At 29.4% G+C, this 27,448-nt stretch overlaps 2 protein-coding genes across 3 annotated transcripts in view; one reads left to right on the top strand and one right to left on the bottom strand.

The window, feature by feature from the left end:
* The window catches only part of MCU (mitochondrial calcium uniporter), a 175,337-nt gene that overhangs the window by 75,612 nt on the left and 72,277 nt on the right, over positions 1-27,448 (bottom strand). The window lies entirely within an intron of this gene.
* The window catches only part of jv (javelin), a 34,018-nt gene continuing 29,413 nt past the window's right edge, over positions 22,844-27,448 (top strand). For both annotated transcript variants that reach the window (XM_088195419.1, XM_088195420.1), the window contains exon 1: positions 22,844-22,969. The gene's annotated coding sequence lies outside the window, so the exon portion shown is untranslated. The remainder of the gene's footprint in view (positions 22,970-27,448) is intronic.

The following is a 27,448-nucleotide window of genomic DNA, read 5'->3' as shown; positions in this document are numbered from 1 at the left end:
AGGCAGCATATACACCCCTCTCAGATCTTGGGGGTGGTGCTGTTACTAGCATGATACGCAATGCATGCGGTGCAAAGCAATGCAGGCTAGCCAACGAGAGCACTAACGAGTCGCCCCGAGCGCTCGGAAGAAATACTAATGCAGCTCCAATAACATACTGGCCGTCAAAATCTGTGTGCCCGCCCATAAGGTTTGGACTCGTATGGTCTTAGTACTGGTAACGGCAGTGGCGCACGTAGCTATACTTCAGCTCCTATATTAACTCTTTAAATGAAATATTTTTTAAGGAAAAAATATTAAATTAACTCTCCTTTTGATTGTTTTAATTCTAAACCAGAAAAGTATTACAAAGAGGTCAGTATTAATACATAAAAAAATGATGGAAATTATATTTTATAGATAAAAATTCTACAATTCTAAAAAATTCTAAATATTTGAGTTTTATTGATAAAAACGATATTACTTCCGGGTACCCTTAATATTATATAAACAAAAGTAATAAATAGCTTTAAAATACATAGAAAGCAATAAAATAGTACACTAAAATTTAATCATTTTGATATCGCGAACATTTAAAGCATAACCGTGAATTTTAATGTATAACATAAAAAATAATATGATACATTTGATATAAATGTTTTCGTACTCAATAAAATTCTGTACCAATTTATGGTTATTACAGTATATTAAAATCTATTTTAATAAATGATCGATAAAAACTTATTGATCATTTTCTTGATTTTTCAATGAATGTATGTATAATATTATATGCTTCTTTATATTTGATACAAAAACATAATCATTTCGTTTACACGTGTATTTTAATATATTTGTGATAGCAATTAACTTTTAATTACATGTAGGCCTATTTATTAATTAGTACTAAATAAATTAATAAATTAAAAATAATAATAATAAAAGTTGAAATGCTCAAGTAGAATTTGAGTAGATAGACAATTTTAAGCAATGGCAAACTGAAATTGGCAATTTATATATGTGTTCAAAGGATTTAAACCTTTTTTAACGGCTCAAAGGATTTAAATCCAATAAATTAGTTATTGATGTGCAAAATGTATGTACATATATTAGTATATCTAATTTCTGGCAACGTGGCCAATAATAAGAACATGTTCGCTGCACGCTGAGAATGGAGAATACAAGGCGATAAATTACGACGAGTCGAAAACCTTTACAAATTTACATACAAAGCTCCCCAAACAACCACCCTCGCCACCGTCTGTTGGACTCGACATTTATCACTGAGCCCGTTAATTCACTTAAGGGATTCCGACGGTCGAACGCAAATGAAAATAGATTAAAAACACAAAACTAATAATAAGTTTCCGAACCGCAATTACATAAACGAAAAACCTAAACTTTCATGGCTGAAAATTCCACTTGTTCTGAGAGCACTCCGGAAAATAAAGATCTTCAACTACTAATTAGACATTGCCGGGAGCTTCTTAACGAGTCTCTCCGGCCTCGGTTGTGTTATTTCCGAAAGTATCTCTCGATTATATAATGTAATTAATTCCGTTTTAAAACGAACAACGTGCGTTTGATTACCGCGAAAGAGCCAATTTGAAAAGTTCACAAAATATAGCCAACAAACAAATTGAAAACCGCGTAACCGCCGAAAATTAACGGTAACCGCAGGACGAAAACGTGAATTTTCTCAATTCTTCTTTTTAACCCCTTCGTGCTACGTAATTCGGAAGAAAAAAAAACATCTTTTTATTCACGTAGAGCAAAATTTCAAAGCACCATAAAACGAGCAAAAAGCATCGCTCCTTTTACATATCAAATAATAGAACAACCGTACGTCGTGAAAAACTGCGATTGAACGTTATGAAAATGTTAAAAATATATATTTCAGTAGAAGTAAGTCCAAGATTGTATTATCCTCGGATGTAAAATTCATGAAAGCCAAACTTATGAATACTGGCATAACCGATAACAAAAGTTCTACGTCTCTTTTATTCATACCGAGCTAAAGGAAACACCCTTCAATATTCAAAACACATTATGTGCAATATCATTTTATAGAATAACTATGTAAAACATATTATTACATTTTTAAATATTAGTATTATAAGTTATGTAATCACTTATATACAAATATTGCTAGTCCTCTTTACTATTATCAAATGTGATAATTCTGAAAACGTGAGTGAATGATTAACGCATGTACAAAATACGGTTTGTTCACAAAAATAATATTTGCAGAAATAATAAGAATGGTGACGTAGATATAACATACGTATATTTAATGATATTTGAAGAATTTCCGTTCTATAGTATTTTATGGTGCACAATTATTATTTAGCACATAAGAAAGCTTTTGCTGAAAATAGCTTAAGGCCAAAATTGTAATGAATACAATAAATCGAATCCATATTGTGTTTATGGAATAAGTTTTGTGTTTACCTTCTAATCACAACAAAAGCACACGAGCCCTTTCTTCTTACCAAAAAAGCTAATTGGATCGATACATTACAATACAATAACAATGGCGAAGTAAGTTTATATATCTCAGCTTAATAACATAGTTCAATACCTCACGAATTTCAGATCTATAGTGCATAACAAAGTAGATTTGCGAGTCATGAATATTTAGGCACGCTTCTCGCCTATCCCATTTCGCAATTGATGCAAAATTAATTACAGACGCTTTCAAAATTGACGATGCTCTAATATATGACACAAAATATAATTAGGCATTGTCGTGCCACACACAACACAGAGCAAAGTAATTTCGTACAGTCACGCCAATACAGTTGGCGTGTGCTCCTTTTCCAGCTAACCTGTTGATGTATCCAAATAGAATTTTCATCGGAAAAACGTTTCGTTCTAAACGGTTAACGTGGAATCGAAACAATTACTTATTTACGAATTTAAACAATTTTGTTTATATATGAATATACATTACTTATATATATTAACAACGTCACAATATTTACGCAGGTTACTCCTTGCGAAATGGTGTTTTACGGCATTGCGAGTAGAAAAACTCTATGAAACTACGTGGCTCAATTTAAAAACTACGTGGTGAAAATACAGATTCGAAATAAATGCGGGTAGAAAAAAACAGTAAATCAAAATGTTTGGACTGGTCTCCGAATAACGTATCTAGATGCATTGTTCGTTCTTTTCTATACGAACGAACTATTGTAGATCGTGAGGAAAAGTTTATAAATACCATGTATATTTGTACAATATTATACAAAATAATATACATATAAATATTTATTGGACCGATACATAATAAAATATTATGATGCACGTATCTTTAAGAAAAACATCGAATGGGGTACAATAAATATTCATAAATAACAAGAAAATGTATTTTAGTAATTTTTGATTGCCTTTTACAAATTTTATAATTACTAGTGAACGAATACCGGATCGGACTTTTTGGGTTTAAATATTATTTTTACTTCGTTCTGATTTTTTTAACCTATTTTTAAATTTAATGGTTGAAATTACACATTAAAACCATTGTGTAACTGTGCGATTTACAATATAAACAGGAAGAGATCGCACGTGCGCATCCAAAAGATATACAGTTGATCCTAGTGCATTTTTTACTGTTACTGCGTAAATTTGCGCACTAGATAGATAAACGAATATTTATGATTAATGATAGTCAAAATGGTTCAATCTATAAAAAACTACTTAACATTTTCAATTCATTTAAAATAGGTTTACAACTTAGCTAAATATTTTTACAAAAAAGTAAGATTTGAAACTTGGATATTTAATAATAAAACTAAATACTGTATTACGTTTTAAAATAGGTTTGCAACTTAACTAAATATCAATAAAACAAAAAAAAAATCACAAAAAAGGGTTCCAACATGATAATATTAAAACGTAACATTTTGTATAATTTAAAAGTAGATTTGCAGTTTGAATAAATAATAATAATAAATAGCATTAGTTACAAATCGGGTCAGAAATATGATTGATACTAAAAAATATTTTGTTACACCTTACTGACGCTACAACACAACCGATGACCTATATATATAGTTGGTTTAATGTGAACGATTATAAGTCATTGATTGTGTTATAGCGTATTTTAGGTGTTTGAGGGCCGGTTTTCTTGAAATACTGTTTTTATGTTCATTATAAAAAAATAGTTGTATATATTACTTTGTAATATAAATAACATACAACTTATATATAACACAATTTTATCATAAATTTAAATTTAAGTAAAAAGAACGATTTTTAGTTACTTTACAATTAAAAAAAAATTATGTGAAAATATAAAATCCAGTTTTTAATTACATATACTAATTGGAAATAAACTATAAATATCGACCACCTAATCTGTTGCTTTAGATCAAAAGTAGTCAGTAAGCACAATATGTGCTTTAAAAATATTAATAATTTTGTGACCTTTGTCTATTTTTATTAAAAAAATATTTTGATTTATATTTTTTAAAGTAAATGGTTTTTTGCTCAGTATTATATATTTTAATAACACATAAATGCACAAAATTTTCACTGTATTTAAAATTTATAATAAATTGAACATATTTAAAATCTATAATAAACTAAAAATATTTGATATCCATTATAAAATAAAAATTATTTTTAAGGTTAAAAAAATATTTTGACTAAATCTTGAAATTTTATTCTGAAACTTAATAATTAAAAAAATATTTAAATTTGTGTTTTATAATTTTGTGTAATATTAGTTTTAAATTGACAGCGTTTGTCAAAATGTATTTACGCCTTTTTTCTGTATGAAAAAGCTAATACAAATCTACATTATTTATATTATATTTAACTTATAAACTAAACGGTTAAAAAAATATTTAAATGTTAAATAAATAACCGACTGCATCACAAATCATTGGCACACGATCGTTGTGAAAGATATCCCCAAATATCAATAAATAAAAAAATACGTTTCATTAGCATTTATATGGTTTGATCGACATTAACCTCGATCCTTATACGTACTAAGTATATATTTGCAATTCGAGTAATTATACTCAGACAAATCTAACAAGTATGTGCATTAAATAGGAAGCAATGATAATGTATATGTATTGTAAAAATAAAAACTCACTTTTCGGCCTCGGAATTCAAAATTTGAAGATACTTTAACAGTTTATTCTTCTAATCCTCACACACATTATGTATATATATAATTTTCATAGTTATAACACACATAGTTAATTTGTAATCCGAATATTTCTATTCAGTTAAATGGAACAACGCACATGAAAAACAAAAGAAAATTATTGTCGCGTAGCAAAATTATTTAAAACTGTTGTCACGTTACTGTCGGCCATCTTGTTTTATATTTGAATGCTTATTTTTCATTGGTCGAAACAATAGAATTCATTACTGCGTGACAAATTGTACATAAATAAGCTCCTGTTAAATTGTTCGAAATAATTATCATTGGATGGATTTCGTCCCGTCCGTTTTACTGTTACTAATCTTGTATGTCACAAAACGGTAACAAAATATTTCGATGCGATTTTGAGAAGACCTTCGACAAGGCTTGTGATTGTTAAAAAAATGTCCGGTTCGTTTCATTATTACTTTTATTGATTTTTTTCTTATTAAGTGCTATTTTTTATCTTACTTGTATTTTTTGTATTATAATAATACTATGTACAGTAGACCAACCAATAACATGCTATTTGGATGCCCCTTACATTATGTGTGAGCAAGCCAAAGGGTGGATATCTCACCACACGCGCCTGATTCATACGTAGTACGTATTACAAAAAATGTATGTAGTCCCCCAACTACACGCACCCAAATAGCACGTCTCCAATGTATCGTGTTATTGGGGGGACTACTGAATTGTTTTTTACCATCGCGTTGATGTAACCTGTTAGGTCATGATGGTCTAAATTAAATTGAAATTTAAATAAATAAATTATTAACTATTTAATAACACTTTTATGAATTATTGCTAATACATATTCCACATATTATAATTATTGTATCACGTACATTTGCTAATTGCACAAATGTATTCTAATTTACTACGCCATAATTATTTCCATATAAGTAATTATCAATAGTATCAGATAAGAAAAATGTAATTTCAAACATGCAAATATAAGGATATCCTATAAAATAATGCCGTTTAATCTGATGTTACATAAGTATCATCAAATGGAAAATATGCACGTGAATATATGTCGATACAATTCGCGTGTGTATACTACATTCGATTGAATAGCACAGATAATCTTGATAGAAGCATCAGAATTAATACACAACATTAAAACCGCGATACAATCTTGTAAAAATAGAACGTGTCACAAATGACATTTTAAATCAAACGTTATTATAGTATTACTTTTTTTTAGAAATCACGTGTTATTTACGTGATATTAATCGTGTATTTAAATTTCTCGGCAAGTTGCCGTGACGCTAAGCTCAAAAAGCTGCGTAATGATGAAAAATACCAAATGCCAAAATGTCAAAACGCTAAAATCAACAAGAGTTTGTCAAACGCAAATTGTGAATAATGAACAAATAAAATAAATGAACGAGTGTAAATAAATCTCGTGTTTTTTTTTTGCATGTTTGGTTAGGTTTGTATGTAGGTCTTGGCTTTTCAGCAAACAATTTTCGCATTAATTTAAGGTAATATTGATAATCTAAAAATAAAATATGTTTTCAATTAATTAATTACTATTTCACCTTTATTAATATAATTGAGGTAGCTTTAAGAAATTATTATAAAACTATTTCCTTAAAAATATAGATGTCATTGTATTTAAAATATTATGGAAAAATATTTTTTGTGCATATCTATATTTTTTTGGCTTTCAATTAATGATATATATTATACAATTATAATGGCAACATAACTTAATTTATACTTACAACAATATCGTTATTATTTAGCTTTTTATTATATCATACGATACAATTATTTAAATTTAAATAATATCGTATATGATGGAAAGTATATAAATACATATTAAGTATGTCAATAGTCGCTCTGATGAGTATTTCGCTCATTCTGGAGTACCACAGGGATCCAATTTGAGTCCTCTGCTCTTTTTGCTCTTTAATAGCGACACTCAATAACACGGAATATTTATTATATGCTGCTATTATATGCAAAAAATTCTGATTCTTGCCAAATTTTGCGATAAGGATGCTCGGCTTCATTATGCGGAGCGCTTGTCATTTAAATAATTAATTGCCCGTTTGTCCTCGAATATGGTTTTATTGTCTGAAGTTCAAGTAAAGCAAAATACTATTTTTTGTCTAAGAAAAATAATAAAAAAACTCAGATATCTCTTCAAGAGGAAGTATCCGTATTTGTATTCCAGTGCCTTTTGGCTAGGAGTGTTGGGAAATAATACATTGTATTATCTGCGTGACTTTTGACTGCAAGCTTTAAAGTGGCCTAGAGTCGCGACCGCGTCCGTTATTCTTGCCCGTTGCGGCCATGACGTTAGTGCTTGAGAACGCTTCTCTTAAATGAGCCATCCAGCTTCTCAATGAATTTACTAAACACAAAGATCTTTTCAGCGATAGGCTTTCGTTTAAATATTTTAATTTATTCAGAACAACACTGAACACATAAATTTGGTTTCCAGTGACAGCTATCTCTAATAAAATTGAACAATGCCATACAATTTATTTAAACATTAAACAAAATAAATGAGCAAATAGAAATATGTATAATTTATACATTAAACATTGCTTATAACAATAAAATAACGTTTTCAAAAGTTAAATGTATTATTTGTTGAAAGCCTAACGCTTTAATGGTAAAATTAAATCTTGCTGCGAAAATTATTTATACATCTTTTGGTCAAAAATATATGTATTTATATTTGCACATACATATTTATTTTACATTATACAGTATTTTAGGTTCAACCTTCAACCCATATTTCCTATTTATTACAGACAAGTCCTCGACTTGCGTACGTAACTGGTTTCTGAAAAGTTAAATGAATACAAAAGTTGAATATACGAAAGTCGAGGAAAAGTTTTACGTGGGGTGAGGAAGGGCAGCTCAGTGCTTAAAATTAATATTAAAAAACGAGGTATTATTATGACATTATATAGCATCATGATATTTTAATATGTAAATTCTGTAAAATTTATTTCATAGCATAATCATATTTGTATTGTGATTAATACACAACTGCCAAATTTCAGTGATAAATATTAATATATATTATAATGGTTATTATAGAAAATATATGGAAAACTGGAACTATGTTAATAAGTACTTTGCATAAAAAATAATTGAATTATATTATTAAATACCGCGTATGACTTTATTCTGCAAAAATATACATTATAACGTATTGTTATATATTTTAGAGTCCAGAAGTGTTTCGTTGTGAGAATTATTTCTAGAAAAATGCCAAACTAAGAATTCTTAGTTTTTGAAAATTTGAATAGAGCCTTTTCTTGGTCAAAAATTAATTTGTATGAATATTTTTTAATACAACTGCTGCTTGTTTTATACCATTGCATAAAAAAGAATGGATCCGTGCCAGATGTTTGAAAATATACATGCTTTCTTAGAAGCTTTTAATATAGCTAGGAAATATTTGAATAGCAAAAAATATTTACAATTTTCTCAACTACTCTAATAGGCATTATCTATACCTTGTTAATTTAAGAACCTTAATTAAATCAAATAGGTATGAACCGCTCCGCGTAGGAATCGGCAGATTTCAAAAATGTATGGGGGCTTATCAAACAGTTAAATAGTCATTACATAAAAATTGCCTGTATACAAATCACAATAATCCAGAGGTTTTTTTTATTTTTATCTTGTTTGAAATATAAAAAATATAAAGTAGCAACAGCTGTTATTGATATTTTGCATTTATAATTTGGGTATATTTATTCAACAATTATCCAGTTCTCTGTTTTAATCAAATATTACAAATAATATATATTTTTTAATCTATCAAAACGTATATATAAACCCAGAATGCCCAGCATCTGTGTAGAAATATGTAAAAAATAGTTCCATTTTAACTAGTCTGGTGTTTTACTACTTAGTTAACAGTTTTTTATTTGATTATGGCTGTGATGTTGCAATGAAAGATTAATATACTACAATTGATTATTCTTTTCTTCATATGTGTTTACATTTATATTCCATGAACAGGTAAATCCTTAATCCACATCTTATTTTTTATAATCCATCTCTAAATACGCACGTTTATTCAACTCAGATTCTCACTATTAGTGACAGTTCCGAATATTTAGAGCAGTATCTTCGAAAGCTTCTTGGAAATGCTTCCTACATACTTAGCTAAAGCAGGCATTGTAATGGAAATAAAGCTTATCTACAACATGCCTTTTTAAGGACCATTACGAAGTGTTTTCTTTCACGCGAAACAAATGAAACTGTAGAAACGTTCTGTTCTTTACTATCTATACTATAAAACAGAAAATAAATCTGTCAAAAAAACTCCCTCCAAACGGTGATTAGTAGCGACATGACATTTGCACATATTATTTTAATTGCCATTTCTAAGGCAACTGTATTATTTACAACTTTCATTTTTGATTTATTAAATAAGCTTCAATTAAACAGTAATACGTGCCAATGAAGCCGCTGAAGAAACTGAACAGGGACGTGTTGACGACCAATTACGTGCTACTGCAATATGTCAATGCAAAAAGTACAATGAAATATTTTTTTAATAACAGGATGAATTAAATTAATTATAATGAATTATTAATAAGTTTAAGCTGTTTCGAACGGAGCCGACAAGCTTGTTATTTATATATTTTTAATCACAAAACAGATACGCACCAAAAAGTTTTTCTCCTTACTAGATATGGAGAAGGATCAACTTTTGAATTGAGTGTTAAATTGGCGAAAAATGGAATTAAAACGAAAGCGCTAGAAGGTGGCACAAAAAGGTGGTAAAGTTATACACCTGCCGATGTTTTAAGGAAGTGGGCCATGCTTTCAGTCACCAGATAAGGGAGAAAACGTCGCATAAAAAGTAAATTTTCTTTCAAATTTCCGCCATGTATGCCAATTTCCGATGAAGGTATAAGCTATGTTAACATATTTTTACATTTAAAAGTAAAAGTTAGAATGCAATTTAATTATTGCTTTTTTTGTATTAGTGTAAACGCCAAACTGTGGATCGCTTATTAATAATATTTAAAAAATAGTTTGTGTGAAAAGGTTTCAAGGGCAAACATTATGGGCAAACTTTCGAAGAACTTTAAGATAAGTTCGGGATTGATGAATGTGAGTAGACATGTTTGCAGATAGTGACAATAAAATAAGGACCTGAATTATTACAGACACAAAGATGATGGTAAAAAGGATATTAATTTTTTGAATTATTATATTTCAATTAATGTGATTAAGTGACATATTTAACAAAAAGGTTAAAACACACGTTTACAATAAATACACAGTATAAACTGGTTCTTTTTTATATCAAGTTGAGATGACGTAATCAATGTGCTAAATCATATTGTCGATTTATTGATATATTTATTTATGAGATCTTATCTACATCTGATGTTAGATGCAAACATACGTCTTCAATTCAATTGATAAAAATTAACTCTTTGAGCCAAATAAAAAATGTGCAAGCATGAATAAATAAAAAAAGTTTTAACGCTTCCGGTTTTGATTCAAACCAAATCGTTCTACAGCTGATCAAATATTAACTCTACGATGATATATTAAAAAAAAGATACATGAATTTAGCATCAACACTCAAGCCTTTGATAGTATAATGTCAATATTCTTCTAAACTAACATCGGAAAAGGTACTCAAAAAATATGAAAGGTTTTGATGTAAAATAAATAAACTAAAAAACTGTTACAGAGAAATAGTATTTAACCATAAAGCCAATGATAATATTAATAATATGAAAGTTAGTATTTTACAATAAAATATATATATTCGTTCTTCGGTTAAAAAAATCTCATAGCTTCTAATTTATATCAACGTATATTTTTCATTTAATCCTATTAAAAATCACTTGAAAAAATTTATCCGCCGTACCGTGGAATTTCAGAGTAAAAATCCACTACAGGAATAATTCGTGTTAAAATTAAAATTGCAAAAACCCTAGCTTCCGCGAGTCGGAAAAATCAACCCACAGATTATCTCGGATTTACTTCGGCGTTAAAAACGCAACTTTTAACTAGAACAATACACATTTTTCGTATTCACGCTCATTACACGAATTAATATTCCATTCAAATAAAACATAAAAAAAACAATTAGGTCGCCTCGTGCGCCATAATCTAATGCACTTAGTCGAAATAGGTCGCTCGCAATTAAAACGGCACAGGGCGCACGTGGTCATAATCAATTCCAAATTAGTCCAATTCCACGTTATGACACCGAACGAAGGCCGCCGGGATACACCCGGATACGTGATCAGATGTACCGGTAACCTCTGATTTCCACGCGTGTACAGAGGAAGTAATTATGCGGAGCTGCACGGTTCAAGGGTTTTACATGAACCCGTGAATAATGCCATATTATCAAACAGTGTGTTTTTATATTATTATAATATAATAGTGAGGTAACTGTACCGAGAGAAGTAATCGGAAATTTATTGTTTTATTAACATGCCTATAAAAAAAATATATATATGCATATATATAAAGTAGCGTAGTTAATAGTTATATGTTTTTAACCTTTCACCTTTGTCGCACGAATCTGAATATTATACATTTTACTTTGTAACTTAGTTGAGGCAAGATGTAATAAAACGAAGAAAAGTTATAATGATGTGGAAGAGTTCACGATACTCAAATATATATATAATATAAATTTTACAACAATACAATTTAAATTTAATATATATCAAGACATGACTTAATTATTATTGATTTTAAAAAGATTATCTTTAACTAATAGGATCATGATAAAAATAATAACTGTAGTGAAACTGCACTGTGCTATTTTTAAAATAACGTCTGAAAAAGTTTTCATTATATAAAATAGCAATATATGAGAAAAATACGAGGAACGGTAGTGTTAGATGCAAGGGATAAATGATTGTATGTAGTGTGCGTCTTATGCTGCGGTAATGAGTGATTATTTTTGGCATTTAAAAGTGTATGGTTTTTGTGCAATACTGTGTGTCTTACATAATTATTATATGCATTGTTGATGCCAATCTCTTTTGTTTTTATTATTTAAAGCCAAATATATCGTTTGCATGATATCTCAAATTATTATTGATGGGCTATTATCGTCTTAAAGATCTTTCTTCCGTTGTAAAATTCATTATGGACGATAAACCTATTGTCGATTTGAAGATCTGTATTGTTAAAAAACATTTCTTGTTTTTGGTATCTATATTTATAATTCAAACACCTTACAATAGTATGTAATAGATTAAGTTTAATAATTATGATCCCATAATTTATTGATATAAAACTGTCAAGTTAGTTTTTATGGCGTTTAGTACCGGCAATAAAAGTCACTCGTGCACCGCCTGCTGAACCATTACGTAGGAACTGAACCTCGTTTATCTAATCTCCTCGCTATACTATATTTGCGTTAACACAGTCAGTACGAGAGCTATCCATTTCATCATTATTAATAATTGGGAAAGAGATGGCAAGTTTGGGTTTACGCCCTCCTACTATTAGCTCTGAAGCACACGATACGGTTATACGTTCGATATACTTATCATTACTCCAATTGATTGATAAATATAAAAAATTTAGTAATGATTTTAATTTCTATAAACTTGTTTTAAGTGCGGTTGACGTGTTGACGGCCATTTATTCGTATTGTCATCTACCAGCCTTTTTTTAAATTACATGTAAAAATATTAGCAATAAACAAGCTTGTTTTAAATTGTATCGCACTGTAAGGTTTTATTAAACCACCTAATAGTTAAATATAGGGGCAAAGTTTATAACTTATTTCATTTATTTTGTTTAAAAACGTAAATTATATTTATATCAAAACCCGACATGACAGATATTGTAATTTAAAAAAATAATAAGTTATATCAAAGTTTAAATGTATAATGTATTGTTATATATAGGATATTTTTTAATTTCTATATGTTACTGTGAAAACATAAAAAACAGTACTACTTTGATTCGAAATGTTAAGATTATATTTCATATTTTACACAAGACTGTCATCCAATACTTGGAACTACTATGATGATGTAATGATTTTCAGTAAAAGCAAGTATAATTTTAGAGATTAAATATTTTATTGTGATCCTGTGACATGTTTTTTTTTCTTAACTTTTTAATATTAATATTACTGGGGATAAAAATATAGTTTTTAATATCTGTTTTTGAAACACTTACTTTCTCGTATATCAATTATGGAATCTAATTCCAGAATCCGGATGATTCAAAATACCTATGAATCCCAGGATTCATAGGTATTAGAATCTCTAAAATTTATTTTTTATCTAAAACAAGCAAATTTTAAATGTCTGATACACCTGCACTTATCACGTGCGGGATAGCCGAACGCTCACAGAATATAAATAGCACTTTATTATCACAAAATTAATTATAATAATTAAATTTATTATTCGGTTAGAAATATTATATAATAAATAATATATAAATAAAAATGTACTATTTTTGATATTCCTGTACATTGAAAAATATACTATTAGAGTGATGTATATATGTGACAAGACCCAAAGAGATTGATATTGTATTATAATTAAATTAAGGTTAACAACAAGCGTATCAAATTTTCTTTAGGCAATTAATTTTAAGCACTATAATAAATTGCTACAATATTTTGAAAGTAATACATTAAATAATTTTCGGCCCAACAGTATTTTAAATGTACAATATATGTATATATATATATATATATATAGATACAAAGGACGAAGCAAATATGACTTTGATTTATGTTCTGAACTTGACACACGAAGATAATTCCATTTGTACAACAAATAAACCAAAATGATCTCTATTGTGTTTTTATACATGAACGTATATGTGAACATAAATAAAATCAACATTTCTTTCGTATATTTTATAAAAAATATTATATTAAATAAAAAGTACGCGGAAAACGTAATTTGAAAAAGAAATGGTATTACATTAATTAGAAATGACAAAAAGTCGCCAGTTTGTCTCGCAATGCTCTTGTGAAAAAATACCCGAGAAACCGAGACAAACTCACCTTTCACGGAAATAAATTTCAAAAAAATGAAATACAAAACCAAAGGCGGGTAAGTGCTAAGGGTAAAAAAGACAGGCAAAAACACGAGTCTCCGCGGGTAAATGAAGACAAAACTTTAATCCGACACATAAATCGCCGTTAGGTTCCTATTTTTGTTACCGACCTTAATCGGATAAACCGTAGGAATATCGTAAGATCAAATGAAAGTCTATCCTTATATAAATCGTCATCGGTCGTTTTCTAAATTTGCTCTTCGAACGTCTAAAAATATAATATATAATAACACTTCAACGTTTCGGTGCGAGACGTAATCAGAAAGTTTCGACAAACTCGAAAATTGTACCCCGAGGGACCTGCCTAAAAGACCACCCCGATCGGTAAAATTGAAAATACGAAACAACTGGGAAGAGAAAACCGGGAAAGACGAACCCCATACGACCTCGACTTTTGGAATAGTTCAACAAGCACGTAATCGGTTTAGCTTTTGTAATAATAATGTACGGTGTACCCAAACTATTTCGAATATGTTAAAGAAGACAATTCATAATAGATTATAACAAGCCTTAAAAAGTTTTTAATATATGTACATTTTTTATTTAAACCGTCCTTGTAGAGGTGTTCTAATGTATTCTATAATAACAGTCCCATTTGCGACCATTGTGAAGATAAATGGCTCCCACGATGAAGTTTTATTTTCAAGTACACAGCATCCGTCTGCTGCCAAACCTTCTTTAACCTTTTCGTTTCTATCCGCGTAACTACACCAAAGGGATTGGCGATGCCCTTATTTTTTCACTCTATATGATTCAAGTTTTATGGCACGTTTTATTATTAAATAATTTATTACGAAAGCACACGCGAGCCTTGACGACAGAAAATAAAACCACAAATTACACAAATAGTATTATAACTGTCGATTGAAAATATATTGCGTTTTGCTTTTAAAGATATTATTGTACGAGTGTTTTTTATAAAAGTATATTATATAACATATTCCATTTATTTTATTCAAAAACGTAAATTGTATTTATTAAAACCAAACATGCCGCATATTGTTATTTTCTAGAGAAGAGAGAGTATTATAATTAGTTATACTAAAGTTTAAATGTATTATGTATTGTTTATCAAGCCAACTAAAAATAAAATATAGGAGCAAAATTTATCACGTTCTACAATATATGTTACCGCAAAAACACGAAAAGCAGAAAATCTTATAAATTACCACTTTGGTTAGAAGCGCTAAGATTATATTTCAAATTTCACCAAAGACATTCAATACTTAGATTAACGATGAAAATAATAATATAATTATTTTCTGTATAAGTAAATATAATTTTATAGATTAGATCTTAACTTGTGATATTGTAAATTGTATCGTGCTTTAATATTTCATACTTTCTCAACTTTTTACTATGATTAATAGTCTCAAGAACCAATATATATTTGATGAAAATGTAATATAAAATATATTGTGTTTGAAACACTTATTTTTTCTTACAATTATACACTACACTAGCAGTTTAGAAATCAAATTTCTGGACCCTACATAATTTACGATACACATTAATCCTAAGATTAATAATCATAATCTCGAAAATTAATTTCTTTGTCAAGAGCAACCAAATTTTAAACATTCGATACACCTGCACTTGTCACGTGCCAGATAGTTAAATGCTCGAAGTTAGTAAAAAAAAACCTTTATTATCACAAAATTAAATAATATTATCTTTAGAGATGTGAGTAATTTCATTGATTATATAAACTTAGAGAACGAGAAATATTAAATTTAAAATTAAATACTTAATTAATTAAAATAATATTTCAATAATAAAACAATTCTTTTAATTATTGACAATGCATGATTTACTTTCAAATACTACCATTATGTTACAACCAAGATAATATTGCCACCTTTAAGGCATGCTATTTAAAAATTACATTTTCCATACCAAGAATAGTGCTTAAGACTTAATTAGCTTAAAACACTAATGTACATACCTAATATGAAAAATATGAACTAAACGCTACGAAAACATTACAAATTTAAATGTTGAAGAGATTACAAATTTGTAATATTTTCATACAACTCAGCCAACCACTAAATTTTTAAGTTGCTAATGAAAATATCAACTTATCAAAAACAATTGGAGTGATTTTATAAATGAAGACTTATTGTATTTTTAAACTCAAATAAAAACAAGAACTTGACGTACAAAATAGAATCTTTGAAAAGATTTATATTAAAAAAATAGTTCAAGCAATGCAAAAATTTGAAAAGAATTGTCCCAGATAATGAAATAATCTCAATAATTGTAAACTGACAAATCAATAAATCTCTTCTCGCTGCATGAAATATACAGGATTAAGAAAAAGTTAGCATTTCAAGTAAAATTAGATACCAGATAGATTGTATTTTTTTAATATTCTGTTCCAGAATGAAAGTCATGAGCCCAATGCGTTAGCAATCAGTACACAATCAATACCTACAATTAAGTATTAAAATACTAAACTATTTTTATTACTATTCTAATTTTTTTTTTTTTTAACTAAAAAATGGTTATAAACCAGCAAATTGTAATTGAATTTATTTAATATATGTATTTTTAACCTTGTAATAAACGTTAAATCAAAAAAAGATACCAGACTGAAAATCTGTGAAATTTATTATATTAATTGTAAATAATTATTAGTTTGAAATTAAGAAATGTCACTTTGCATCTGGAGGCAATAATATGTACAGATACTTATATAATAAGTACAGATAATGAGGAATTTTGACCGATACTTTATGCGTGATATAAGAACTTTCGTTTCGCGTCAGACCAAAAAAAGTAAAAGCGGGAGACAAGGACGAAACATTTTTGTAATGCGGTTTTTTTTTTTAAAAGAAAACAAAGCTACCCAATAAATAAATAATATATAATCCAACTACTCAATACATAAATAAAAAAGGAACATTGATTTAAAAAAATGGACTAAAGTGATTAAAATGATCAAATTGTAGCCAATTAAAAACCAAACTATTTATTAGATTAAGAAAAATAATGCTTATTAAATTTTTGAACAACAATATATTTTTATAATTTTTTTAATTAGCTGTCCAATTCATGCGTAATCACGATTCAGATACATATTTTGGAGATAAAAGTTTAATTTTATCTGTATTATTAAATTCGAGAAGCTTGTCGTATTTCAGTTACCTATATTTGATAAAAAAAATCTTATCTAAAAATCAAGATGAATTCGTCTTTAGGATTTTTCAGATATCGTATCCATTGTAAGATAAAATGAAGTATTGTACTAGCTACTTTAAATTATATAATTTAAGAGCATATTAATAACAAGATAAATATTGTTTCAGTTGCAAATACAGAATTTACTGCAATTTTTACGTTTAAATATTTTTATTACTATTATAAAATATCTTTCATATTAATATACATGTTTTTATGGTAAAAATAAATATAAATGCTTAGTACAGAAAATATTCATTAAAATAAAATATGACTGTGTACCAAGCGCGGGCGGTGAGATACTTTCCCTCTCAATCGCTCGCGTGTTAAGTGACGAGAGTGAGTGAGAGATAAGGGCATGCGGTCCGCATGCCCTTATCTTTCATTTACTAATATTGACCAGTGAAATTAGAAAGCAAATGTTTGATACCAATGAAAATATTACTTTACTGATAAATAAACATTTACTGAAACATATACAATATATCTAACACAACGTTAAAAAGGTTAATGTACACAAAAAGCTCGTACAATAATTATAATACTGATTTATGGAGTCATTTATATTATGATGAGTAATCTTCTCGTTTATAATTTTTAACACAAGCATTTCATATTTCCGGCAACAATAATACAATTGGGCCTTTTATACATGATAGATATTTTAATTAAAATTTCACGGTTCGCATCTCGCAAACCCAAAATCAAATCTGCGTGTAACAATTACAGCGGATTAAATTGTACTTTTTAAAGGATCAGATTTTTCACCGGTCGAAATACTTTTGTTATTTTCTGCGTGTTTAATCGCATATTTTACTTTGACAAAGCGCATTCAATAAGTCAACCCGCCATTAAACGTTCACAACCACCGCTTTTCCGAGAATAAAGTAAGGACAGACTTGAAAACGACAATTTCCCGACAATGCCAATACCCGATTCATTTTCTTCATAGCATTGCACACCTATGAACGACTTATATACAAGAGCGAAACCGTTGAAGCGAAGAATCAAACGCACAATTAAACCGTTTTTACAACTTCGCCTTTTCAAGTTTTCCTTTTGAATTTCGCTCAAAAATCAACTAAGTTCTAACAAAAGCTGAGTGACTCGCAATGGTCCATAAAAAACTTTTATTTCAGACCTTGTAGAACATTCAAGCCCGGAATAATTTTATCGATTGCGTGGGAGTGACAAAGAAATATACTTTCAATAGAAAAAAATCATAATAAATTCATAAAACAAATCCATTTATGTAACTGTCGATATATTTTTCTCGGTTAAGTAATACACGATAGATCTTACACGCTTGACAATCTGTGACACTGACACGTTTACGTTGTTTCGTTTTCCAATACAACGTAAAGAGAAATATACAATTTATCGATGACAATAAATTTAGCGAAGCGTGTTTAAAACGCCAATGCCACTAATAAACGAGTTCACATTCATTTTCATAACAACGGAAGTATTTACACATGAGAATAACACAATAGCCTGATATTAATAAGCAGTTCCTTGCTATGGAAATTAAAATAACTTCATGTGTTGTGCGCTTCTAAGAATTTTTTCGCACGATTTTCATATCAAACGAACATGCAAAGATCTTAATCGCGCAGATCAAGCTTAACTGGTAGTTTAACCTATATTTTTTATTATTATGATTATGTACTCGTTGATAAACCTACGTGGACTAACGTTGGGAAATAAGGTTGAAATTGTAATGGTTCAAAATTTTATGATTCGTTATATTATTACAATGTGCTACTTTTATTTGACATTTTTTTATATTACATTAGCATAATCAAAAAGCTTAATTGAATATTTAATGATATTGAAATTTATGAAGAATTTAGAACAAAAGTAAATTTATACTGCATTTTAAATAGCAAAAACAAACAATTTTCATTTTAATATCAATATGTCATACATACTAGAATAATTTTCCATATTTGATTTTGCTAAAAAACACACATTCGCCCACTTGTACACACATATGTTAAGATTGTAATATTTAAATTAAAAACTTGATTTTCATTGTTAGGTGTAATCAATCTACAACTAAAATATTATTATTAAAAACAATTATTGTTAATTTTCTTAAATTTTATTGTATTAGCTTCATACTCGTGAAAAATCTGTAATGTGTAAAAAAGTAGTTTAAATTAAATTTTCAGTATTTATTACAATTGGAAAATAAGTATTTTTTCATACTTTTTTTTAGTAAAAATTACAAAGGTTTCCCAATTATTTTTGAATTAAGTTTAGAACGTATTATTATTCAAGTCGTCTCAAATATCAAATTATTATTTTAATAATATAATTTTAATAACACTTCTATTATTAAATTTCAATAATTTATTTTATTTTATTCTTCCGCTTATTTTTCCCTGAGAGATGAGCTGGCTTAGTTTGAATTTTGGACTTGACCTAATAAAAGTTCTAAAAATATAATTTGAAAGTTGGTCGGTTTTTAATTGTTTTAAGAAAGCAAAAAATACAAAATATTATTTTACAAATATAGAGAAATACGAATAGTTGGACAAATATTCGAATAACGAATAGTTACAAAACGGGCGAATATATTAAATATTTAAATAATGACTTAAATGGCGTTAACCGTAAATATATATTTTTAATATGTTACTTTTACATGTTTTCAATTGAATAATAAAGTTATAGAAAAATTCTTAGCAATAGCTTTTATTGGAAACAGAGGGGAACACTATTCGGCCGTTACGGCCATTCGACCGCACGATTTCAATGGGTAAAGGTGTCACATTAGTACCGTAATTGTAACCCTTCATTAATTTACTACTGGCTTACAATGTCGAACCTGAACCATAAACTATCAACACTGAGTTTCAATTAGGAATAACTTAAATTAATAATATACATATGTATGTATGTACATATTCGTAGTAATCTGTTTTTTAATAGGCATATATAAAATTATTAAACATTTGTTTCTCAAATCGAGAAAGTTAACTGTTGTGCTGCCAATATTGTGATATTATAAATTATTAAAAAATTATCTTAGGCCATGGTTGACGTGAAATGGAAAGCGGCTGCTTCCTCGGTCTTTTGAATCTCAGTCGATGCTAGGCGTAGCCACGTTTTGTGAGAAGTATCCGGTAGAAGCTCTTGATAAAAATTTTGATGTACGTTATGTTCATCAAAATTTTTATCTAGAAATGCTTTTACTTTTATTTTGTTTTTTCAGGCCATTACGATGATTTGGGGAAGAAAACAATTTAGTTATCGTATGTCATTTCGTAACGGTCGTAATTTGAACAGATGGAAATTATGCAACGCCGTTATGAGTAGGGATTGCAATACCAGTAATACCGGTATTGGGGCAAAAATTGACCTTCAGTACTACCGAAAATATTGATTCTTCATATTTATAAATAAGAAAAATATAATCATTTTTTTTATTGTTATAACAACTAAATATTAACGCTTTTTATTACTTTACATCAATTAAGAGTATACATTTTTTTTAATTTTTTAAACACATGTAATCATAGATTTTTTCAAAAAATAATTCACATATGTTAGGCGAATTTGTCGAGAACTAAAAGGGTTATGCAGTATTTATGTATTTTGTATTCTATACTATTTACATAAACGTTTATAACTCTAATTTAATTAATACTACTTTTGACATTAGTAGATATAAATAAATCGCTTAGAGCCACTATAATGGTCCGCGGCAATGTAGTAGTTAATAAATAAATATTACTGAAATATTGTAAAATAATTAGTAAATGTCTATATAATATCACAATCAACAATTATGTAAATCCGTTTTTTTAATATGTCGCATTTTGAAGAAACATATTTAAAATTTTCTACGCACTTATTTCTTATAAGGTTCTTTCGGATAATGGTTACCGACAAAAAATAATGAGAATTATGTATATTTTATTGGAATAAATTGGCGAGTGTTGCTCTAGCCCTGGTATAAAAATTTAGGAGGCATCCATAAGTAGCACATTTTCACCTTTCTGGGTATGTTAATAATCAAAATTGCGGCATTTGGGGCAATAAAAATCTTCATGTGATTCACGAGAGACCATTACACATCCAAAAAGTGCCTGTTCGGTGCACATCGTAATCAGACGGCATCATTGGGCCTTACTCTTTTGAAAACGATGAAGGTCGGACGACTCGTAACAGTTAATAGTGAGTATGTTATGTAATAGAGAAACGACCGCACCGCCATGCCCTGCAGCTTATTTTTATGATAAGGATGACTGGCGAAGTGAAAACAAAATCATTTATTTTATACACAAAATTATTTTTACTATTTGTACATTTTATCTTCATTGAGACATTTTTTTATCCAAATAATCAATAAAATATGCTTCACTAAGCATGTGTTAAATATGGCTTTGGCGGACGAATAGTGACATTTATGTATTTTTAAAACAATGTAATATCGAAGTGCAGACAAACTATGGAGCAATATCCGAAATGCGACGTCTGTTTGTATTACTTCTCCAGCTAATTTTACTTGAGAGATGAACTGACTTAGTTTGAATTTTGAACTTGACCTAATGAAAGTTCTAAAAATGTATTTTGTTTTAGAACTTTCATTAGGTTAGGTTAGGTTTGAACAGGAAATGGACGTTTCGCAAATGACAAATTGATTTTCATAGACATTTTAGAGCAGCATAAAATTTCACTAGCCCCCATCAGTTAAATTATATTTTTGCTAGTAGAAATCTATATCTATCTCAAGAAATATTTACTGGTGAAAATGTATTTGTACTTTACTAGTGAAAATATAATTTCACTGAAAAATACATATTCCCTGTAACATTTATACATCGTATGTAAATAAATAACGATAAATACTACGTATCGAAAAATTGAAATTATATAATTTTACTAGCACCTGCCAGATAAATTATATTTTTACTGGTAAAAATACATATCTACTGGTGAAAATATACTCCGATATATTTTCACAAAAATGATATTATTTTTTATATTTGACTCTTTTTTTTTGAGATTTTCTTTGCGTACTAGAATTTCTAGTTCAGAATCAGGAATCAGGAATCATATCGTTGGTTATACCTAACAAAATATTATATTTTCACATACCATCATACTAAGGTCTACAATTTTCTTAGTGAAAATCGTACACATTTAAAAAATAGGTTTATATTAATTAGCTTGATCTTACTTATGGTTAATAATAAGAGCTCTTTCTACTTTAGACCCTCGATTATTCACTGGATGCCTACTTGTAGCCTAATCGCGCCCACTCAACGACATTTCGTCGATTTCTCAACACCCTACCTGACCGACTGACAAAATTTCTTGCAAACATACATACACACCGCAAATTTCGCAACACCTGGCTCCACCAATAGTGAATCATCAGACACGACCCGTGATGTTTGTATGTCATGTGGTCGTGCTGATTGCTGTTCGGCTGACCGTAGCGCCTCGACCCTCAGACGTGCGCTGAAGCCTGCCGCCTGCGCACGCGCTGCGCGATCTACGCGAGATCTACACGAGATCTACGCGCCGAAAACGAGTGACAGTGATCCATAGACGCTTGGTGACAAACGACCGCGTCAGGTAATACTAGTGTGTGGCAAACAGTGAAGAAAACCGCGAGTGACAAAAAACGCCGTGACGCGTGTGATGTTCGGATTAGCATTATTTCGATTCAATGCATTATTAAATTGTAAGAAACGATATATCGATTTCTAATTTCTAAAATGCACTCAATGTTATCGAGACCCTGCAGTGCCGAAAGTGAAACACTATGACTCGTGACGGATTTTATATAATAATAAAAACTTTGAGAATATTGTAAATAAATCGAACTATTAGGATGTCAATTCATAGTCGATTGAAAAGGTTTAGCGCTAGTATTTTTAAGTAACGCTTAAGTTTTCAGTATAAATAGTATATGACTCTAACAATATACTATATTTATTGACAAAAATAACATCAGTGTAAATTTTAAATCAAAATTTAGTTTACAAAATATTTTAAAAATTTTATTTTTGGGATTGACTTATTTTATAATATCTTTTATAGAAGTTTCGATTCTGCTGTTTTTTCGGCACCCAACGCGCGAAGTTTCCCGAGTCTTTTATTAATATTTTTTTAATGATCAGAATGGTCATTTTATATAAAATTCAGCGCAACCTTTTTTTATTTTGTCCATATAGAGAATATTTGATTAAAAATTTAATTGTTTCATACACATTTTAAGAATACAAGTATATTTCGTTCGAAAGCTGACGCATGCCACATTTGTAATTTGAACCAAAATATACATATATTCGTGGTGAAAGCAGCTTTTTAGCATATCAATTCCCATAATGCACAAAAGAGCGATACATGTGCCACCATCATCATCAAACCGTGACGCTTCCGCCACAACCCCCACAGTATGCGTACAATAGAGCAGGGGCAAGCACCTGCATCCGCGTAACCCCCATATCTATAATTTTAACACAAAGCGGGGGTGAGCGCCCTTAACGTTACGGAAATAATCTCGTCACGAATCGAGAGCGTTATTCAGGATCCGTCGCTGCCAAAATTGCCATCAAAATTCCAAACTCGAAACGAGCGTTAGTAACTTCTCAACAAGACTGGGTTCGAACCCTTTCGTTGGGTTTAATACCAGTACGCGAAAATTATCATTTCGACCTTGAATCATTTTACAACTTATATAATAATACACCATAATTAAATCATCCGATCGAACTCTAACTCTGCCTGCTTAACAGGTGCCAGTTCCCACAGAAATCCTTTTATTTTAACGCATACACCCGACAATTCATCATCTTCGTTCGCATACAAGATACTTAATTTACGCTGAAACGTATAGCTCTAGACTCAGAACTTGTCCGATTGCGTGTGTGTGAGTCACAGGGTGTTTGATGAATGTTTTACATTTTGTTATTAATTTATTTTCTAATATTATTTTTTTGTAGCATTTATTTTTAAATAATAAATTAAACAGATCGTATTTATGTCAGATTTTCAATGGACTGTTTTTTTGTTGCAATTATGTTCAAACTATTTTTTATACCTGGATAGGGATGGTTTATTGACATGGGGCTGGCGGAAGGGATTTTTTTTGTCTTACTTGTCGCATTGTGATAGTTTTACTAAACTTATATCAATGGATTTACCATGAATCTTTAGAATTTGTAAACTTGGTATGTATATGGTGAATTTAGAATTTAAAATTTTATTAAATTATATTAAATACTTTAGAAATTATGAAGATTTTAAAATGTATTAAATACGTGAATGACATATATAATTAATACAAAAATTGCAGACAAAATAATCTATCCATCAAAGGAATCTTCTGAACTAGAGTCCGAATCTTCGTTTACACTAAACACTAAATTCATATTATTCATAATATCATCCACGGCAATATCGTTGATTTCAAATTTTTTTTCATTTTTTATTGCATTTCGGCAGACATTACTCCATTCGTTGGCAGTTATGATATTTATTTTTTCTTCCACTAGTTTTTTTACTGAATCTATTGTCATTTTATCAATAATTAACGATTTGCTAGTATCGTCCATCTTTTTAAAATATGTATATACGTTTATAGCCATTTCTTTAGTTTGTCCCGATAATGCTCTTCCTTGCCCTAATTTGCTGTATTCCGACATCTCAATACTTGATAAACACCTTGTACTCAACAGACGACAGCTTCGCTCTGTGCCAATTGCCTACTGACTCACACCCATTCTACCTAACACCAACAGGCGCGTATGGTGAGATACATTCCCTTTCGCTCGCTCGCGTGTTAAGTGACGAGAGTGTGTGAGCGATAAGGGGATACGGTCCGAATGCCCTATCTCCCACTCACTCTAGTCAATTAACACGCGAGCGAGCGAGAGGGAAAGTATTTCGCCGCTACCGCTTGATCCTAAACCATCCCTATGTTATCGCCGTCCACTAAAAAGTCTTTACGTCAAAAATTATTTTACAGGGTCCAATCAGTGCAGATTAGTATACATATTTACTCACACTATTGCAATAGGACAAGTTCCATGTCTAGAGCTATACACCCGAAAAATTATTACGTAACTCGGGTTTCGTCACGCTCAAGCGGACGTACACAACATCCAAAAAACAAATACGTATATGCAACGAAAATATAGATTTCTTCCATCTATTGCAAATCGCAATTTTCCCGTTTTTTATCCTGAACGCTGAAGCGTAAAACAGCATTGACAAGTTCATCCGGCATTTCAGGTATTTAAACACGTGACCGATTGATTGACAGGTGTCACAATCAACCTTAAAATTTAAATTGTGCGCCTTTTTATTTTTTACGTCTAATATAATCTCCTCAAAGGCTATGTTTCGCGGTTAAGTACAAGCGATATAAATATCCATATACATGACCCAGATTAATGTATTCTCATTAAATGGAAATGGATATAATACGATCCATCCGCCTGCTTATCACTTTCCGCTGTTATAATAAACCAGAGTTGTGTTAAAATGACGCACATTAAATATTTGCTTCATAATGAGTACACTATGTGTCTTTCATCATATTTCAGTTAATTAATCGAGGCGTAAATGAATAAATTTCAGTATTTTCCAGCAAAAAAACTATGGAATAAAAATACATTTAATTTTTAAGATCTTAGTGAATAATAAACAATATACAAGGTCAGATTTGTGCATGATTGGATTCACCCAACCGACAACAACATAACAAAGAAAATGTTCTTGAGAAATAATTAACAATAATTCCATAGCAATTCTATCAATGGCATAGAATTATAGTTATTCTAATTTTAACCATCTTCAACTTATTAATAAATAAACATGCATACAGTTTTTTAAAGAATAGCTCTTGAATATAATATAATTATTAGTAAAAAAAACACTCTAATCCGCGTTTACAATTAAGATAATCACAGAGTGAAATAATACATCTAATTTCTATATATTTATACAGTCGGTATAAGATAAACAAAATTAACGCTTGAGTTTACTTTAGGAAATATTAAAAGGCATTAAATTAATAACATATAAGAAAGACTAATTATATGATTTTGATTACTAATCCGTGGTGAGCGTGAATAAGTTAGTAATTCGAGATGCTTAAATTTTAAAATTATTAGTTTCTAGCTCTCTAGGCTAAATAAATAAATATCTCTATAAATTTAACAATTTTGTACCGATATTAAATTATATATCAACTAAAATTTCGTTGAGCAAAAACTATTTTTATTTATTTAAATACATCGCGCCGATAAAAATATTAATAATAATAATACCAATAATGACAAGAACACAATGCATCCAATAACTGCGAGTACCTGGATGAGAAAAAATCAATACTATCAGACAGATGATTCAAGTCTGCTCTGCTTCGTTTAGCGGAGCGCGTGTCACTTTAATATTTTTTTTGAGATTCGCGTTCTGTACGGTACGTTAATTCGTAACGTCTGGAATTTAAGTGAAGCTAAGTGCTTTCTGAGATAAAAAATTTTAACAAAAATAACTAAAATTTTTGAGATGCGGGTCATATTCGTAGTTTTTGCTGAGCGTTGTAATGCAATCCATTGCATTCTCAACGTAGCGTCTACTCAGTGAAGCAGTTTTTGAAGTTGCTAATAAACAGTGTCGACAACCTGTCAATGCTTGGCAACTTTTAGACTCTTAGAGAGTCGTGATCGCGTCCCCTTTTCTTACGGTCAGTGCTTGAGAACGCTTCTCTTGTACGAGCCATTGAGCTGGATAAAAATGATGTGCTATACTCAACTATTTTAGGTGTGCACCATATTTTATTAATGTTTAATTGTATCATGACGCATTGGGAAAACCTGTCAAGTCACGATAGTCAGATTTGTAATAAAAAATAAAATAACGTAATTTTTCTGTCCTGAAATCGATTATTAACAAAAACATTTATTATTTACTACTAATAATATATGCGTTATTTAATTAAGACAATTTATTGAAAGATATAGTTCAGAATATCAATCCTAATTTTGTAAAACATTTAAATAATTCAACGAAACATAAATATATATATATACAATATATATA

This window comes from Plectrocnemia conspersa, unplaced genomic scaffold (assembly GCF_051122295.1).
Source record: "Plectrocnemia conspersa isolate PC_06_02 unplaced genomic scaffold, ASM5112229v1 ptg000010l, whole genome shotgun sequence".
Taxonomy (NCBI): domain Eukaryota; kingdom Metazoa; phylum Arthropoda; class Insecta; order Trichoptera; family Polycentropodidae; genus Plectrocnemia; species Plectrocnemia conspersa.
Note: the sequence above shows the minus strand (reverse complement) of the source record. Positions and strands in the feature narration are given on the sequence as shown.